General features: G+C 35.9%; 2 long non-coding RNA genes across 2 annotated transcripts in view; one reads left to right on the plus strand and one right to left on the minus strand.

Annotated features, from left to right (window-relative positions):
• Positions 1 to 19,248, minus strand: part of LOC145738483 (uncharacterized) — a 144,082-nt gene extending 124,834 nt beyond the window's left edge. Inside the window, exons 1-2 of the long non-coding RNA XR_014180770.1 lie at positions 19,142 to 19,248; positions 18,550 to 19,078 (exon numbers count right to left, since the gene is read on the minus strand). This is a non-coding gene — a long non-coding RNA (uncharacterized LOC145738483). The remainder of the gene's footprint in view (positions 1 to 18,549; positions 19,079 to 19,141) is intronic.
• Positions 1,137 to 1,669, plus strand: LOC145738218 (uncharacterized). The gene is made up of 2 exons (XR_014180648.1): positions 1,137 to 1,520; positions 1,556 to 1,669. It is a non-coding gene; the product is annotated as an uncharacterized LOC145738218 (long non-coding RNA).
• Positions 19,249 to 20,925: the final 1,677 nt, after the last annotated feature.

The raw sequence follows: 20,925 nt of genomic DNA on the forward strand, positions 1-20,925 counted from the left end.
AATACATTTTTTAGTATGTGGCTAGTAGTTAAGTTTGTAGAAGAAGATTATGTAGAGATAGTTCCTACTTTTTGGTGCAGCAAAGAACATAAAACATGTGCATGGCCTACTAATGAAAAACGCGGAACCATAGCTTTTATGATTAAAAGCAAAGTCTACCCAAAAGACAACTGGAAAAAGTACAGTACACTACAATTTTTTTCATAAATATAAAAAAAAATTTGCCATAAAGTGAAAGTTGATCATAGCACTAAGGCTACAAGTAGCTTAGAGGGTGTGGAACGTCGTGGGGCGGCTTAAACATCATAACCTGAGGTTTATTCCACCTGCGGGGTTTAGAAAAAGTAAAGAATAAACGTGGTCGCGGCGGAAAAGTCGTTCCGCAGTCGTACGTGGATACGTCGCGAGGAAAAACGGTTAAGGAAGCGCTTTCCCCACACCCTAACATTCAGTGACTTTCCCGTATTCAGTACGATTTATTTTTTCTTTTCACGATTTCAAAGTTAACCCTACCAATTTACGTGCCTTTCAACAGTGTTCAATCTAAAACACTAACTAAGGTTACCATCGGTACAAGAGTCCTCCTTTATAAGCCCAGCTATGTCGTCGCCAGCCTAAAAATATCTACGTTGTTCACCGCAAGAACAAAATTTAAACCCATTGGTCCTGAGAGAGTTTCAGTCAAAAAACCCTTCAGTTCCCCATCGTCGTAACCGATAAACTAACAAAAACTTTAACTTCGACAAAACAGAATTTGTAATTAGTTTTCTTCCTAAAATTAAGCATTGTACAACAGCAGTATTGTACCTACCCTAAAGCGCTACCTAAACGAACCGAATCGTCAGCTACCGAAGCACTATACACTCTCCGAACTGGCGAGGTCTATACGTGTTCTAGGAGCATTAACACAAACATTAATAAAAATTAACCCTAGATACCCCAAAAACTGTGTAAAACTTAAAGACTCAAAAACAATAAAACCAACCACGAATAAACAGTGCCGCGAAATAAACCGGTTCGTACGCCGACCACCCTGTAAAACTGAATTAAACTACGTTAAATTCGTATCTTCAGTGAAAGTTAGTGTGTCGTTAAATTGTGCGTTCGACGCACGAGTCACGCGTTAAAAATTAAGCTTCATTTAATCTTTAAGATTATTAGTTTTATAACCACTCCGGCTTTTATTTTGTTCGACAACTATACCGTTGTAACTTTAGTTTCTATTTAGAGTTAAGTTGTTGTTATCAATAAAACACTTCACGATACTACGCCACTCAACCGACTTACGGGACGTAACCTTGCTTCCCTCTAAAACTACCGCGATAAAGTTAACCTAAACCCCTTTTGGCCCTCTCAGCCTCGACAAAGCCATTCTCCAACTTGTCTTTTAATCTATAAAGACCAGGTCCTCCGTGGAGAATTAAAACAATATCAAATTTCGATATGAATTCTCAGACTTTCCCAGCGGCTTTGTATGAAGATTTCTTTGTGTCGCATCAGGCGACTTCCCCCGTCATTGGGTCGTTCGGCCAACTTCCTCATCCCCTAAGCCGAGCGGGTGGTGGTGGGACCGCTGCGTCACCAACTGAGTGGCGCGCTGACTCAAATACTGAACAACCTAACGTTTCTCAACTATATTCGAATTCTCAATTAAAAAATCGAAATCAAAACGAGTTTTATTCTTGCCAACCCGATCGTGCGCTTAGACAGGCTACGGATGTACAACATCCCTCAGGACCAACGCCTCCTGGATTTTATAACTTTCCAATTCTTCGAGCTCCTGAGAGTACTTGTTCTAAGTTAACCAGCGCCATTAAGAAAGATTCCTTTAATCCACGATCAAATTTTTTAAATCAGCACCTTATTGCCGATAATCGAAACTTTCGGATGTCCCAAGAAAATCAAAAACAAAGGCGCGGAGCGCGACACTGTAAACGCTGGATAGTATTTTTTCCCCATAAAAAGAAGGTTTTGACAGATCAAAATTGAAATCACCCATTATTATATTAACACCCCTAAAATCAGCGACTTCATCCAGATAGTCGCTAAAGAACTCAACAAACTGTGCGTTCTCAGTCTGAGGTGGATGATACATCACCAAGTACTTTACTGTATACATTGAAAATTCTATAGACAACAACCACACATAATTGCTAACACACCTTACAGTTCTGACCTTATACTTAACGTCAGCTAATTTTGAAAAGTATTTTTGGCGTTTGTTTAGAAATAATTGAATATCAGTATGGCGTATGTTGCATGAAATATGTTAAGAAATGTTTGTAGAATCTAAAACCTCCTTTAAAAATAAGGTTCCAAGTGTATTTCGAAAAAGTAAAGCCCACTTTATAGAACAAAATTTAGTTTGAGTATTAGTAGGTATTAGTATTCACTGTAAAAATGGAAGGTTGAAAAAAGAATGATAAGTTTATGGAGGTTATTACATGACATATAGACTGACAAGTGCCAGTACATAAATAGTAAATATTAAATAAAAAGTTGTAGCTTGTAGCCGCAATCCTTTTTCTTTAAGCCGGAACCCAAAACAAAACAAAAAAGTTAATAAAATCATGTAAGAACTAAAATTTTTGTGATAATATTCATCTGCCATTGCCGGGTTAACCATACTGCAGGTCCGAAAAAGACAAAAAGATTTAACTTTAGTATTAACCATAAAAAATTTTGGTTTTTAAAGTGAATTCAGTTATTACTAATTCAAAATGTAAATTACTTTTTTAATAAATTCCTTCCATCATAAGCATTGGTGCTATTCTTAGTACTATTATTAATACTATAACTAAAATTTAATTTTGTTTTATAAACTAGGCTTAAGTCCCTTCCATTCATCAAATTTATGCAGTACGTACTTTACAAAGACACTGTATAATACATATTAACTCAATGTTGAGCAATGCCGTTTACTAAAGTGTATAATGATAATTATTAAACATAAAACAATAATGAAAACGGCATTGGTTTTCATTTGAATGTTAATTTAAGTAGAATCATTTTTCTCATCCACATGGAAAAGTAGTGAAGTATTCAACTGGTGTGAAGGCAGCAAGCCGGAGCCGAACATGCCCGATCGTTCAGTGGCGTCGGAGTTATTTTTTTCTTCACTTAAAATGTGTTAAATAAACATTGTGAGCAGTTACTTGATTCTTTCACTATCCACAGGACATTTTAGAACAACATATTTGCATACCTTTATTTCCAGCATTTTCCTTTTATATCTATAATTCCACATATATCTACTTAACGCTTAACATCCGCACAATCAACAACAAAACCAACAAACAGGCTTCTTACCTACCCTGTATGGTGTATATCAGGTTTTGCAGCGTTGCCACATCTACGATCTACATACAGTGCGTTTTTTTTAACGCGCAACATAGGATTTTACGTGTTAAATTTTTAAGCACATGTCAGACCATGCTATTTTAGAACTGTTTCGTACCCTGAAGCTTAAGCAAGTTTACCAATTGGGCCTAAAAAGTGATTATAAACTTGCAAAAAATCATCTTTTTTCGAAAAAATTTTATCTTTCCATACTCCCTGTATGTATGATATCAACAAACAATCATAAAATGCCGTTTTGACGTTCAAAAGATGTCGGGCCATGATGCAGTCAAAATGTGTCACTCTACCTGCTACCTGCCCTGCCGATATCAAAAACAAAAAAGAACAATGCATACAGGGAGTATAAAACGATAAAATCTTTTCGAAAAAATAGTTATTTGTATACCTAGGCCGTGAAATGGTAATTTTTCGGCTGAAAGAAAGTTTGGCGTCCGAGGCCGTCTTACGGCCGAGGACAACAATCTTGAGGTCGAAAAAATTATTTCACGGTCGAGGTGTACACAAAATTTTTTGTTCAAACGATATTTATTAATTCTTAATTTTTGATAAATAAAATGAGAAGGGTCTAGCAATCACGGTGACGTTTATCGTTAAGTTTGCTGGTTATGCATTGTTGATGTGACGTTAAATAATAGACTGACTCTTGTCAGAAGTATTTTCCATTTTTTCATTTACGCAAAAATGAAATTGGGAGACGAAGATTGCTGTACTGATATGGATGGGTGTACTGCTGTAATTGGTGCACACAGTGGTCACATAGAGAAATCGTAACCAGCAAGCAATAATAAGCGTAGACGGTGACATAGTGATTGTTAATTTACTTTTTCCCTGTATTTCTTTTTCGGACGTAGGGCCGTAAAAGTGCATTTTATGGCCGCTAAACTGTACGTGAAGTGAGTACTTCACGTCCGTTTGAACAAAAAAATGATTTTTTGCCAGTTTTTAATCACTTTTTAGACCAAATTGGTAAACTTACTTAAGCTTCAGGGTACTAAAGACACACCCGTCAAGTTTTAGACCTGCAGTTCCAAAATAACATGGGCTTAAAAATTTAACACGTAAAATCCTATGTTCGCGTTAAAAAAAACGCACTGTATATGTATGTGTATATTTACCTATAGGTTGGTAATGCAGGTACCTGTTGCATGCAGTTCAAGGATGCAATAGTTTTTTTAATTTTGATCATAGATGCTACTGTCAAACTCCGAGTTTTTAGGATGGTGTGATTGTAAACAGAATGACCGGCAAATTAGTTTGCTTGATGTTTTCAACTAAGTAGGTTTTATACGATTTATGTTTTTTTGAATATTAGTGACGACCTTGTGTCTGTACGTCTCTAATTTTGTGTAAGTTTGTTTTCGTTAAATATCCTAGTTGTTATGGAACTATTGAAACATAATTTTAGTTTTAAATATGAGTAAACGTAATAAAAATGACAGTAAGCGACCTTTGACTTATGAAGAGCTTTTTGAAATTGCAGAAGACTTTTCAGACATCGAATATCTCAGTGACGACAATGATGATGTTGCTGAAAAAGCGAGTGTTACTTTTCAAGAACTACAAGATGAAAGTAATGTACAATAATGAATTTTATATGAAATTCAATTTTATAGGTTTTATATCGTTTAGATTTTAGTTATACTAGAATCTTTTGAAGTAGAAGTTGAAGCTGAAAATGTCGATAATCGAAACCGAAATCAAACCACGCAAAAACCTAGAGCTTTTGCTACAACCAGTTCTAAATAAAAAACAGGTTATAGAACAATTCATGCTGAAAAACAATTTAACGACAAAAGAAAATATCTGTTGGAGAAAAAATGTACAATACCTGACCCCGAACATTTTATGGCATGAAAATTCCGCTATGATCCAGTTGAACTTGAGATTCCGTTGTACTTTTTCAAGTTATATTTTCCTGATGGGCTATTTGATACAATGGCTGAATGTACTAATTTATATTCAACTCAAAAAGGTACACGATTTGTATTTAATTCAAATGAAGAGTTAAAAAAGTTTGTCGGTATTCATATAATAATGGGAAATTTGCACTACCCGACGGTAAGATGTTATTGACATACTAAACATTCGATAAGAATTCCAATAATCGACGAAAATATGGCAGTAAATTGATTTTTTTCTCTTAGAAACCACTTGCACTTTGTAAATATAGGGTCAAAAGATCCTAATTCTTCTGACAGATTTTTGAAAGTAAGGACGCTTTTTAACACCATAAGAACAAGAAGTTGAATGCTGCCATTAGAGTCCGAACTATCCGTTGATGAGCAAATTGTTCTTGAGGCTAAATGTAAAACATTACATAAAAAATAAGCCTAATCTATGGGGAATCAAAATATTTGCTTTGTGTGGTAAAAGTGGCCTCTTATATGACTTTATATTCGGAATGGTCGGCGAGAGGTGAACACGCTGGTCGGTCCGGTGTCGATTTAGAGAGGATTAAAGCCATTTTCAGCGAGCAATTTTGGGAATCCATAACTCTTAAAGTAGCTAAAATTGTAGGAAAAAACTTGGATAACCGTCTCAAATCGCAGGAGAACATTATAAAGAGGCTGTAGGGTAAAACAGAGCAACTAAAAGACATCAATTTAGAATTGGAACGCAAATGCGATAACCATGAACAAGCCCAACGTAGCCTAAATATTAGGATATTTGGAATTTCTTACACTGAAAACGAAGATTTGCGGGCCAAGGTTAGCAAATGTCATCGGATGACGTCGAAAAATCTGGGTGCACACCCTCCTGCAATTTTACTAACATTTTTCAAAGATATTGAACGTGGCGTTGTGCTAAAAAATAGCAAATATCTCTACTATAAACATTAGAGAGGATCACCAAGTTTCGTTTGGATCTATTGGACGAAGGATATTGGAAAAGTTTTCTCACAAGAATGCGTGGTGTCTACATGATGTGGTATATGTGAAAGTCAATGGTGGTCAACTCGTATTAACCAACAGTGACATAAACATATAGCCAGGTATTTATTAACAGCCATAATATTTGATTGTTGATGATTGGATGTGTGGGTGTACACACCGGGATATTTATTGATTTTCTTTTTTGCTGTTTATCATTTTTGTTCTTTGTTTTTTTTTTAATATTCACACTTATATACTGTTTTAAGAATTAATTACTTGTTTGGGGTGTGGGGTGGCAAACCGTTCAACTTTCGGTGCGGTTTGTTTCCTTTTCGTCTGCGTATTAATCATTGTTTGCAACCATATAGTTTTGTCTAGTTTGTTGGTTGCTTATGCTGCATTGTACACTTAAATGTTAGGTCAATTACCAAGAATTTTGATAAACTTAAGGATTATATTGATGCTCATGGCCACGAATTGTTCGGAGTATCGGAAACTTGGCTGAGCTCTTGTTCTGATGTTTTGGGATCCGAAGCTCTGGACATAAGAGAATCTAATTTTGTTAGAGAGGACAGGCGAGGTCGTGGGGGAGGTGTCGGGCTTTATATTAAGGATAGAATACCGTTCAAATTAGTCATTAGCGAATGCAATGACGTTGTTGAACATATGTGGGTTGAGATTGAATATTGTCATAAAAGCATTGTGGTAGGGGTTGTGTTATACCTCCTGGCTCTAATTGTAAAAATTTTATAAATTACTTTGATAACACGTTAACTGAAATGTATTCAAAATTTGATTAGGTTATATGATATATGCATGGGTGACTTCAATATTGATATGTTGGATACTGATAGTTCGATACCTACTTTGCTTTTTTTAACATTTTAGAATCCTTCTGTATTAGACAAATCATATCTCAGCCTACTAGAATTGCTAAAAATAGTTCTACGTTAATTGATTTAATTTGTTGCAATCCTACTTTAGTTGCCGATTCGGGGACTGGGGACGGGGGAATATATGACCATTTACTTACATATGCCATTCTGCGGATTGCTTCTGATGATCCAAACCAAGATGTTTTCTGTTATCGACAGCATTATAGTATAGAGTTAGACCGAGAGTTAGACTCTTGTAACGCTGATCTTTTAAAAGCAGCATTTAATCAAATATACGATATAAATGGCATATATGACAAGATTTCTTATATTACAGAAATTATTTTGGGGATTTTTGATGTTCATGCCCCTCTAAGTAAGAATGTGGGCTCTAGAAAACCGTATCGATCTTGGGTAACGAGTAATTTTTGAGTAAACAAATTTCAATAGACATGCCGTTTTAACATCATTCAACTAACTTGGGTTTTGATTAAGTTTTTTCCCCTTTCAAGAATAAAAAACCAAGCAACTTGCCATCTTCGAAACCAACACTGGGTTTTGATTAAGTTTTTTCCCCTCCAAGAATAAAAAACCAAGTAACCTGTCACCGTGAAAACCAGAACTGGGTTTTTTGATCAAGGTTTTTTTCCCCTGTGTAGAATAAAAAAACCAACCACCTTATGTATACCTGGGTTCAGCTGCCCCCCCTTGTAGAATGACAGCCAGCAGACTGTGACTCTAGTTAAGCCTCTGAAGATGGGCGTCTAAATACATCCGAAACATGTCAGGCAGATAACAACTTAATAAATGAAGACCCGGCGGGAAGAACCATACATGTCCATTTTTCGATTACAATAATCAAAATCAGTGTCTCGAAGGACTTATAACGGTTTTGCCAGTGGTACGTCGACGTCCCCGTACACAAAATATAGAAATGTTACACAATGCTTCTTATGCGTATCGAGTTCGTTGTCTTCAAGATGGGTATCTTAAAGATGTGCAAGTGTGTCTAAATGCATTTGCTGCCTTCCACGGTATTTCCAAAAATTTGGTTCAAAACATAAGAGAAACCTTGGTATTTTATTGGATTCGGGTACCTAAGGAAGGACACTTGCAGTCTTTGTGACACGTTCAAAGCTGAAATCGATATTCTTGAACAAAAATCGGAAAAGCTCGCTCAAGGAGAAGAAAAAACAAAAGTCATTCACGACCTTAAAAATAAAATGACAGAGAAAGAGGTCCATTTAAGAAAGAGCGAATTTTATTCTTTGAAGAAGAAATACAGAAAAGTTGCATCGAAAGAAGAAAGCGAGTGATGGACTTTGGACTTTCAAAAAAATCTCTCTACACCGAATATAACAACCAATGATGTATACTACAAACGTCAATTGACTTTTATCAGTTTTAATATTCATGTACTTCTAAATTCCCAGTCTATTTTTTACACTTATGATGAGGCGGTTGCAAAAAAAGGCGCCGACGAGGTTGTCTCAATGATGTACCATTTTCTTAGCCAAATTTTACCAGCGAGTGTTCGCAATCTTGTAATATTTTGTGATTCATGTTCCGGGCAAAATAAAAACTTTACAGTTATGCGTTTTGTCCACCATCTCGTACATAATGAGCAGCGTTTTGAGAGTGTAAAAATGATTTTTCCAATTCGAGGACATTCGTATTTAGAGTGCGATCGGGATATGAGCCTGGTGAATCAAAAGGCCTATACTGAAGTACCAAATGACTGGAGAGATGTCATTCGTAATTCAATACAAAAACCTACACCATTCATGGTTCTTGATTGTGAAAAGGAAGTAGAATTTTTAAATTGGTCAGACTATTTTATTGACAAGTACCCAAAGAAAAACCCAATTCCCACAAGGCCATTAAGGGTTTTGGAAGTTAGAAAAGAAAATCCTAGTCTAATATTCCATAAAAATACATTTCATGGATACAGCCCATGAAATGCACAGTGATGTTTTTATGGTGAAGAAAAAACAAGCCAGGAAGGGTATAAATTCTAAGCAAGGGTCTAAAACTATCCCTCATTGTCCAAGATTATCAAAAGTTAAGCCGAAGAAACTGTACGAGGACAAACTTAAATAAAAACTGAAAAGATTAAAGATTTAAAACATTTGAAAAAGTAAGCAAAATTTCATCTTCTATAAAATAAAAACATAACTGATGATTGTTTTTAATTGTTTATAGGTTCCTCACAACTCCAGAATCCAATGAATTTTATGAAAACCTGCTTGTGATCGAAGATCAAGTTACCAATTATGACAGCGATGCAGACGAATTTGCAGAATTGGTGGAAGAAATGGGGAAATAACTATCTTCTGTATAAAAAAACCTTACAGACTAATTTTTTATTATTTTTTTACTATTCCGTAAACATATTATTAAATGGAAACTAAACGATTTGCTTAATATTTTTTTGATTATTTTAGAGCATTATTTATACACCCAAGTTAGTAAAACTAAAAATCTATTTTTCTCAAAATTACCTCTGATGGACATATATGATTTTTCCCCCCGGGTCTTCAAATGAAAAAGAAGTAGTAGTCCATATTCTTTCAGTGGAGTTGTACAAGTACAAAAGGAAGGGAATGACACGCAGTCGTCTCCACAATACTTTATTGCGTCCTTCAAAAGGTAAGGCCTGCTCTACTAGTTTCGGACATATAAATGTCCATCTTCAGGTGCTACAAGAATAACTTACTCCACTTATGTGTAACAGATGTTTAAAAAACGAGAAAACCTACCTCAACTCAATAATCAATGCGCCGGCTGTCTTTTTAAAAAGGGAGATACAGTGAGACCCACACGCTGGTGAGCGAGGGGATGGTGGAAGAGACTGCTAGGGGTGTTTACAAGGGATTAGGAAGCATTAAAAGGTTAGAGATCTAAAAAAAGAAGTTGATGTATGATGATGGTAGCTGATCATTCAGCCAGGTGTGCCCACTATCATCAGAAGCCTTGTTGATCTCAAGCACCTCAAGGTGGTTGACGAGGCTGCCCTTAGCACACACGTGCATAATCTTGAAACCCTGTTCAGCATTGAAGGTGTGGCAATTCAGACGAAGATGCCGAGAAAAATTAGATTTCTTATAGGTGGTATTTGGTGGTATTTAGGTTAGAGTTGTTGGTGAACTTCAAGTACTCCCGAGTGTGCTCGTGAATACGAGTGGAGAACCTCCTGCCCGTCTGACCAATATAGAAAGCATTACATCCGGGAGTGCAACAGGACAGTTGGTAAACGCCTAATTTGTGCAGTCGGGGAGTAGGATCTTTGGAGTTAAAAAGGAAATGTTTGGAGGTATGGGAAACTTTGAAGCAAATATTTATGTTATTTGACCTGAAAATGTTTTTCATTTGAAGTGAAAGAGGGCCTAAAAAGGGAATGGAAAAGAATTTTGGATTTTCAGACGTGTCTTGGTGTATTAATTTCTTATTAACAAATTTTTTTAAATGGTTAAAATAAATTTTATTGACTAGTGTATTGGGAAATGTATTGTTGGTTGCAACTGTTTTGATCCAAGAAAGTTCTAAGTTAAAGTTTGTTTCAGATATTGGTACGTTAAATAGGCGGTTAAAGAAACAGTTTAGGGACGCAACCTTCTGATTGAGAGGATGATTGGATTGTAAGGGGATAATGCAGTCAGTACTGGTGGGTTTGTGATAAATGGAAAACTCAATGTGGTTATAAGACCTGTAAAGCAAAATATCAAGGAAAAGTAGTTTATGGGATGACTCTAATGCCATGATGAATGAGATTGATTGGTGTAAATTATTAAGAAATATTGTCACAAGTAGATTCTCGTTAATTAATTTAATACTAACTACTACCAATACGTTAATTACTTAGTCAGCAAATAATCGGCCACTGACCGAAACAAGTCGTTGACCAGTCAAATTGAAGAGTGAGCAATTGAACCTTTTAGAACGGAAGCTAGCTAAGGTGTTGCAATCGCCAGTCAGCAATAATTAATCAATTGTTCGGACAATGATCCAAGTGCTTAGACAAGCACTTAAGAAATTGAACTGACTAAGGGATCGCAATACCTTACAATAAATAGCCGAGAAATTTGGAAAGGAGGGAGTTAGAAATTATCCGCGAAACTAGACGGTTCGGTCGCGAAAGTTAAGGAAACTCTACCCCGACACTTACCCTCGTCCAAAATGGTTTGTGAATTAGTTATCATGTAAGTACAAACTCTATAGTTTGAATTAAACCAACTTATGTCTGACAATGCTTTTTATAAATTCAGTTTTTATTTAATCTTTCTTTATTAGTTTCTCTATGAATAAACGTTGTTGTTGTTGTTATCCAATCTTTGAGTTTAACTTGACCACGACCCCAGCCTACACGTCCCCGCGTTACGACTAAAAATTAGATCGTGACAATATGAATAGTTGTTGAAGGTCATTAGGGGACCCGTCAAAAATACAAAAAATGTCATCCACATATCTTTTGAAAAATACTATTTTATTGAAGGAGCGGTAGGATTCTAGGAAATTTTCAATGTTGGACATAAAAATTTCTGCTAGTAGAGGGGAAAGACATGAACCCATAGCCAGGCCCCCGGACTGTGAATAGAAGGTGTGGTTGAACTGAAAAGAGTTTTGATCCAGTACCAGAGCCACTAGGGTTAGTAAGTCTTCCACCTGGAAAGGGTCCAGACCTTCGGAGGCGGTGGTGGGATGCTCGGAAAAAGGTTGAAAACATCAAATGATACCATGATTGCTGTGTCAGGAATGGTTATGAGTTGGGAACCTGTTACGCCAATAATACACACGATTCTCGAATGTTCCTGTATGCACAGAATGTTCCCGCTATACGTCCAGTAAACGTTTATTGTATGGCGAACATTCCATCCGATGCGCCAATCCAAGTTTAAAGATACCGAGACATGTCCAAAAGTAGCTGTTTTGTGGATTTGCATTTTACATGGGGTTAAATGGGTAACTTCCTTATTTTAAGGCCTAGAGGGTTGAGACTTCGTATTAGGGGGGTAAGTTTGGGACACCCCAAGGAAGCGGTTGCCACGTTGTGCACTTTTTCCCTAAATTTAGGGAAATTCTATACAGTGACCCCCTCGTTTTTCCCTAAATTTCAGGAAATCTTAATCTGGCTATGAGGCCTTTGTAACAGTATCATTGAATGGTCGGTTATTGGCTGTTGGAGGTTTTAATAACCGTCATGACAGTTTAAATTCGGTGTAAGAGTTTGATGTTAAAACCAATAAATGGACATCAGTCACATGTATGCTTTCCCAAAAAGGTGGATTTGGAGGAGCAGTGTTGGATTTGGTCAATTTAGAGCACATCGTGGGACAAACTAATACCTAGTTAATGAGAACCATGTGATATGTACACGGTGATCATTTATAATGTCCCCTCTCTCAACTTTTTTATTTTTCACATTAGAAAAAAATTAGGAATAGAAAAGTTGTACGAGATGATGCAAGCTATTTGCAGAATATATTGTTATTTATACAGGACGTTTCAGAAATGCGAAAAAAGTTATTTTTTCAAATGGAACACCCTATATATTTTCAATTTTCTAGAATTATGAAACAATTCTGAACATTTTTTTTATAATATGTCCTATAGCTAAATGTAATAGTTTTCGAAATATTCGCATTTCCACTAAGCTGATTCCAGTTCTAGGTGGCGGTGAATTACGCGGTTACGAAAAAACAAAAACTTTGTTTATTACTGACAGTAGTGACAGTTACACGTTGCGGGAATATAACATTATTTTTATTAAAATGCCTTATTCCGAAAGAGAAAAACCATTTACTCTGCAAATATTTATTAAAACAAATAATAACGTTAAAATTGCTCAAAGGGCACTCCATAGAATTAACCCCCGGAGGCATATTCCAGATAAGCAAACATTTTATAGGATCAGTTTCAACGAACATCCAGCCTATTGAGAAAAGAACAATGGAAAGAGATGAAAATATGGATTTGAATATTCTGCTAAAAGTTGAAGAAAATCCAAACATTTCTCTGAGAAAAATATCGAAGAGTTTGGAAGAAGAGCATGGCGATTCAAAAAATACCTCTTATGGGAGGATACAAAACACTCTCAAGAAATCAGGATATAAAACATTCAAAATAAGGCCCACAACAAAATTAACGCCGAGACAAAGGGAAAAAAGAGTTGAATTTTGCCAAACTATGTTGGAAAAAAATAACTTGAATAACAATTATTTGAAAAATGTATTCTGTACCGACGAGTCATCATTTGCGACCAGCGGTATGATTAACAGGAAAAACACGGACAGTGGGCCACAGTATATCCCCACGGCTACGGGGAATTTCAATTTCAATGTCGCCAAACTGTCAATGTTTGGTGTGCTATCCTGTATAACAAAATAATAGGTCCCCATTTCTTTACCGTTGCTTTAAACTGAGATGTTTATTTGAATTTTCTCCATCAAGAACTAGAGGACTTTTTTGATGAGCTTCCGTTGGAACAAGAGAGAAACATTGTTTTCCAACAAGATGGCGCTCCACCTCACAGTGTCGTAGCTGTTAGAAACCATCTAAGTCAACGGTTCAATGAATAGATTGGGAGGGATGCACCGATAAAATGGCCTCCTAACAGACCTGAATTGACGCAGATTGATGCATTTTTATCTTCTTCTTCTTTACGTGCCGTCTCCTTTAAGAAGGTTGGCTATCATCATGGCGATTTTTATCTTTGAAGCTGCGGATCTGAACAAATCAACAGAGCTACTGTTGTACCACTGCCTTAGGTTGTTCAACCAGGAGATGCGTCTTCTTCCTATACTTCTTTTACCCTGTATTTTTCCTTGTATAACAGTTTGCAACAGTGTGTACCTCTCCCCTCTTATACGAATCGTATAAGAGCGGAGTTGACAGTGACGGTGTTGACGGCTGACAATATTGACTTTTACAAAAAACCTAACCTAGTTTTTAAGAAAAGAAAAGGCGTGCTTAAAAAATAATGTTTTTATTATTGTCAAGGTGCAATCCTGTTTTTAACTCTAAAATGTTAATGGCAAAATATCTATAAATAAAGCCGTTTTGTGTGCATCTAAGCAGTTTCATATTGAAGTGGAACCAGCTAATTACCTATATACAGTCCACCAGAATCAATCAAACAACTTTACCACATCTTAAATTTCGGCGGCACTCTGTACAGTTGACCATGAATTCCACGGATTATAGTTGTGTGCTATGATGGTGTTTTTAGGCACAATGCCTGATATTAGACAGTTATTGGTAAGGTTACGTTTTTAAACTTTTTCTTCATATTGGCACACGAATATAATGAATTAGACCCAGCAAATAATTTTTGTCTACAAGCATCAAATAATAATGCATTTTTTTACTTTGGTATTAAGAAAATTACATTTGTGCCAAGTTGATTTTTTTGTAACCAATCAGTTGACAGACTGAAAATACGAATATTTTAGTTTATAGACTGAACAAATTATAGGCAAAATTTTTTTACGGTAAAATTTAAGTGACTTGGTTGTCAAACACAAATAACAGGCATTTTTAATATATAAGCGTTATAAGTTAGAACTTTCTTTAATTTGCCACCCTAAAAACTATAATTTGTTTCCCCCAAAAAACTAGAATTTAAAGTTTTAAACAAACAATAGCAAAATTTCCTTTTTAACGACCTATTGAAAAATTGAGGACACAAAAATGACCCAACTCAATAAACATTGTTAATCTAAGGAATAAATCATGTATATAAAATAATAACAATATTGATTTTAAATACTCAAGGACTGGTATTATAATTAAAATGAGATAGTCTAGAAATGCAAGTCAAAGTGAACATAATAAATTAATAAACGATTTATAATTATATTGCAATGTTTGACAAAACTTGTTCAACCATATATTTTATCAATTTGCTTGAGTTAATGAAAAAAAGAATCAAAAATATTGATGTCATTATATTCAGTTACTGTCAGACATGTGTCTAATATTAGAATGAATAACGCAGAAACTATACGATCGTATATAATATAGAACACCAAAAACTGTCTAATGTGGCTCCTGTAGCGATCGAAAAACAACGTAAATACGGCTGGCCTGAATATTAAAATAAGTTTCCTGTTCCAAGAAATCTATTTTTAGCTGTCAAGGCCAAATCAGTCGGCGAACCAGACAGATAAAATTGGCAACTGTGTCGGTGACGCCTGCGTCGGTTCCACATGGCGCTGTATATTGCGCGGAGGCCAGTAAACCGCAGCATCGTGGAGGTCGGTTACATTTAAACCCATACCGTATATACAACTTTTTTCCTTATAGTTTTTCCTTACCCCTCTGCTGTGCCCATGAAAAACCTTGAATTATGAAGCGTAATCATGCAAAATACACTGCTGTAACTATGGCGATTATAGTGGAGGCTTGGGCGCCTGTGTTATGTATGGAGGCGACTAAGATAGAAATGCATGTATATATATATATAAAAAAAAAACCGATTCCGATGTTCTAATAGTATTTTTAAGTGTTCCTGGATATCTGAGCTAAATAGTACGGGTACACCTCTACCCCGCTTTCCTCTAATCACGACTCTTTTAAATAATCTAACTACCCAAGCATCACAAAACCGTATATTACTCGTTTATTTCTATCCGCAACTATCCTTCACTATACCGTGTATGTAAAACGTGTTATATACCGTAAAATGTCCGCGACTTCTACGTGTATTTTTGCTCTACTACTAACGGATCATACTAACCTAATGTTTTTATTTTTGAGAGAGAGCTTTTTAATTCATTAAAAGCATTCAACTGTTCATTTCCCCAGTATTTCAAAATATTTGCATTTTTTCCTAACTTCAAACGTAACAGTTTTCGTAACGGCTCAGTTAGTGTAGCTAGATTTGGTATCCATTTACCTATAAAATTGACTAACCCTAAGAAACTATGTACCTCGTCAATAATAACCGGGCTTCTAAATGTTTTAACCACACCTACATAGCTTTCTAATGGACGAACTCCAGATGGAGTTAATGTATGTCCAAGAAAATTGACTGTTTTTATTTTAAAGATACATTTTTGATCATTAAGCAAAACATTGTTTTCTTTTAACAATTTTAAAGTGAAATTTACTCGTTCATCGTGCTCTTGTTCGCTGCCTCCGTAAATTAATATATCATCAATAAAATTAACGGTGCCCTTACATGGCAAGAACAACCTCTCTAACACTTTTTGAAATATTTCAGGAGCGGCGTTCATTCCGAATAACAATCGCTTATATCTATAAAGTCCTTTACTGCTAATAAATGTAGTTATATACCTGGATGATGGAGAAATCTCAATTTGATGAAAAACGTTTTTAATATCTAACCTCGAAAAATACTCGGCTTTCCGAAAATTAGGCAATAATGAATCCATTGTGGGGAGTGGATATTTTTCGCGCATTATTGCCTTATTTGCCTTCCTCATGTCAATACATATTCTAATTTCCCCATTATCTTTTAATACCGGCACCATCGGAGATACCCATTCTGATGGACCATCTACTTGTTCTATAATATCTAGGTCAATAAGCTCTTCTAATTTTTTATTTATTTTGGCTTCCAATGGAATGGGTATCCGCCGATATGGCTGACTTATGGGCATAACATTTTTGTCTATAGGAATATTAATCAATACATTTTTAAATTTAGGAAATGGAACAGTCCCGACATTATTTGTTTCTATACCTATTTTGAGAACTCCTAGTGAAGTAGCTGAGCGCTTTCCCAATAAATTTCTTTTGCCATTTCGTATCACAAAAAATGTAGCGTTTTCCTGTTTTTTACCCACTCTTACCAACGCTTCAAATGATCCTAAAATAGTTAAAGGATCTTTAGATCCATAGGCAAAAAGAATTTTATTCGGATTTTTGTTTTGATTAGAAACCTTGACCCCCGATTTTTTTAGTTGTTCCCACGTCGACTCAGCTATAATATTTGATTTGCTACCAGAGTCAATTAACATTCTTATTTTTACACCTCCTACCTCGCAAGCGATTTGATCATCGTCATCCAGGTGAAAAACGTATTCGGCGTCATCCGTCTCCGAAACGTCCACATTGTCCACACATTCCCTGCTTTGAGGTTTTGGCTTAAATCGTTTTGGCGGAAGGTTTCCTGATCTTTCAACAGCATTGAATTTACGTTTGGATAAACAACACCGAGCATAGTGTCTTCTAAAATGACATTTGGCACAAACTGCGTCTTTTGCGGGACATTCGTGTGGAGTTTCTGTTGCTGCGCAGCGGGAACATCTTTTTGATGATGAATTTTTCCGACTCTTGTATCTTGAAATTTGATTTACTGTTGGCAACACACTTGTTGATGGAACAACTGAGCTTTCAGAAAATCCCGTTAATTGTCTAACAACGGTCTCCATTGAATTTGCTTCTGCTATAATGGCGTCTAAGTTTATTGAGTCACCGGTAGCTAATATCTTTTTCCTCAGTTCTACAGAAGCACATTTTTCGGTTATTTGGTCAATAAGCTGGTCTTCTAGATTGCTGAATTGACATTTCTCCGCCTGATGTTTAAGTCTTATTACAAATTTTTCGAACTTTTCACCACTCTCTTGTTTCAGAAGCCTAAACAAATGCCGCTCATAAACCTTGCTCTGTTTGGGGGCAAAAAATGAATCTAATTTTGCAAGTGCTATAGCAAAAATGTCGTTTCCATCAGCGTCGGATTCATTTACGTCTGCTCCCGGAAGATTGTAGAATATGTCTTGTAACCCTATTCCCCCAAAATGAAATAAGGTAGCCTTTTTTTTCCTGGGATCCTCAACGCTAGCTGCATCTAAATATATTCGCAAGGCTCTTTTCCATTTTTGCCAACGCAACCCTACTGAACTGGCTTCACCATCACAGTCGAAATTTTCTAGTGAAGGTATATTTGCCATGTCTCAGCCTAGATCAAATGCATTGTTGTACTATTGTTTCAAAAACAAAATACAAAACATATGCTTTTAACAAATTCAATGACTGAACTATTATTATTACCTTAGGCCCTTTCATTTGAAATTTAGGCTTTTGGTTTTTCCACATACTTTATGTAATCAGGTATTTTTTATACCCTAGGCCCTTTCATTTGAAATTTAGGCTTTATGTTTTACTATGACTTTGCGTAAAAAGGTATTAACTTTACCTTAAACTCTTCACTTAAATCAAATTGTCTTAATCACGTACTTACCGTTTAATCCTCGTCGCCAATGTAATGTTCTCTTTCTTCACTTCTATTAATTAGGAAAATAAAACACTTTGTTATAATATAACACCACTTCACTCTGCTTGGTCTGCTTTACTTCCCGAAACCACATTCAATAATAATCCCAACCAAGCAGTGTGTTATCTCTGTTTATTTCGTGATTCATCATCATAATACATTCCTTGGGTACCAGTCAGTACGATCAATACATTACAGTACTTACATAGATTCATAAGCTAAGGACTTAGCATTTTCTGTCGGCTGGCTTGGTCACTTTCGTGTTGGAACAATTCTGGAGAATGGACTACTTAACTTGATCTTCTTTTCCGAGGAGAGTCGACATCTCGACTTCCTGGTTCAGCTGGTCGCACTACTGTCGATTGGTTCACACTCCCCCTATACTGCTGAAATCGGCGTGTTTTATACCCGATTGGCTGACGTAGTTTGTTATTGTTCGTCGCCTATTTTTCATATTCCTGCAAAGCAGGTGGTGGCGACTCATCACTGATATGATGCACTCGGTGCATCATGGTGCGACCTTGCCTCGTGCGCTTAATATTTCGCAATCCTCAAATATTCTTATGTTTTTTAAGTCAATAAGTCCATCTTTTGAATTAATGGATTTTCCATTCGTGACATTATTAATTGATTGATTGAGAATCACTTCATTGGCTGCATGGTTTTTGGAAACATCTTTCAAGTTGTCATCTTCATCATCGCTAAAGTTCTCTTCTGAAGACTCATTACTTAAACTATAATTCAAATGCTGCTTATTGTAAATCTTTAACAAAGTTAACACTAACTAGTTACTATACCTTTCAAATGTTTTAGATACATTTTCAGAACCATCAGTGTTTCTAGTTAAGCACGTTTTCTTATTTGGTACAATGGGTTCGTCATCGCTGTTAAAATCCGAGTCTGCATCTACAGTTTTTTTTACCATTTCTCTAAGAAGTTTACCTGAAGTTACAGTCGATGAGTCGCGTTACACATTAGTGTCAAGATGAAATTATCCTAGATTAACTAGAGAAGCCATTGAGATCTTTAAGCACGAGAACATCATAGATAGAAAGGAAGAGATCACCTTGTTAGATCCGGAGTGGAAACGAACCTTGCGCCAGACTTCTTGCTCGCCGATGCGTAGCCGTTATGCGCATGTGCAGCCTCCAACTGGTGTAGATGTCTTGCGCCACACCGTGCGTGCCGATGCAAGACCGTTGTGCGCATGTGCAACCCCCTACGGGTATAAATACGACCGACGCTTCAGCAGTCGAGCCAGTCATCGTCGAGAGGTACGGAAGAGCACTTCGACCGTTGTCATCGTCTTTGATAATGTCCGCCGCAGAAGTGGACGAAACGTCAGGAAGAAATTCCATTGGACCACGGCTTATATGCCCGGATTAATAATAACTTTTGTATTTCAGTATCGCGGTTGTAACCTTCAAAATTTTTCAGTGACTTAAAACTACTAACTGTGTTCTATAGCTTAGATAGGGAGTTTAGATTGCTAAAAATAGCACTTTAACTTTCAACGATGACAAGTTTTCCAAATCTGTCTTTATTTGTCAAAAATATTTTATCCTTGCCACATAGCAGCGCTACTGTCGAGCGTATATTTTCTGCCATTAGCTTAAATAAAACAAAAAACGTAATAGGCTTAATAATTAAACCAGTGGAGGATTTTTTCATTCTAAAAATGTCTTCAAAATTGAAGGTCAAAATTCTGTTCATTTTGATATAAGCAAAACCATATTAAGTAATAACAGCATGTACCCCAATTAACCTAGCTTATCTATTAATGAACGTCTTCTATAAAACACTTTTGTGTGTATTTTTTAAACACATTTGTTCTGTATATTAATATACCTATATTAATACATGTTTTAAAATTTACATTGTAATAAATTATTATTTTATATATAATTTATAAATTTTTTTTATAGGAAAATCTACCCTGGAGACTTGTCTAGTGATGACTTTGCCACTCCCAGGAAGAGAAGACAAAACCTCCAACAATTTCAATCTACGATTAAGCAAAAAAACTTAAAAATAAGAACTTTACAAAACCATGTAAGGTATCTAAAAAAACGGGTCAAAAGTTTAAAAGGTCTTTTGGATTATTTCCGAAAAAATTTGTCTATATCAGAAAATGCTGCTTCAATTATTAAGGTATTTTCCTATAATCAACCAACACTAGTTAAATTATAAAATATTATTGTTTTTTTTTACGCTTCACTTGATGGACCTGCTGCACATATTTTTGAGAGAATGTTAAAAAGTCTACTCAAAAATATGAACCTAAACTTAGAGCTTTTGATTTAAGCTTGGAATTTTTTCCCCTAGAGCATATGAGCTGGTGAGGCGCAATTTTAATAACTCCTTCATTTAAGAACAATTTCCAAGTGGTATACATCAGTTGATGATAGTTCTGGTTTCACCCAAGAGGCATTAGTTACTTTGCAAAGCAAGTCGTCGAAAACTGGGGAAACCTTGTTACGTAATTTGGTCATGGACGAAATGGCAATACGTAGAGGATTGAATGGGATGGTTTGCGCTTCACGGAATTCATTGATGTTGGTGGTCATATTGACTCTGAAGA

This window comes from Ips typographus, linkage group LG15, assembly GCF_016097725.1.
Source record: "Ips typographus isolate SLU linkage group LG15, UJ_Ityp_2.0, whole genome shotgun sequence".
NCBI lineage: Eukaryota > Metazoa > Arthropoda > Insecta > Coleoptera > Curculionidae > Ips > Ips typographus.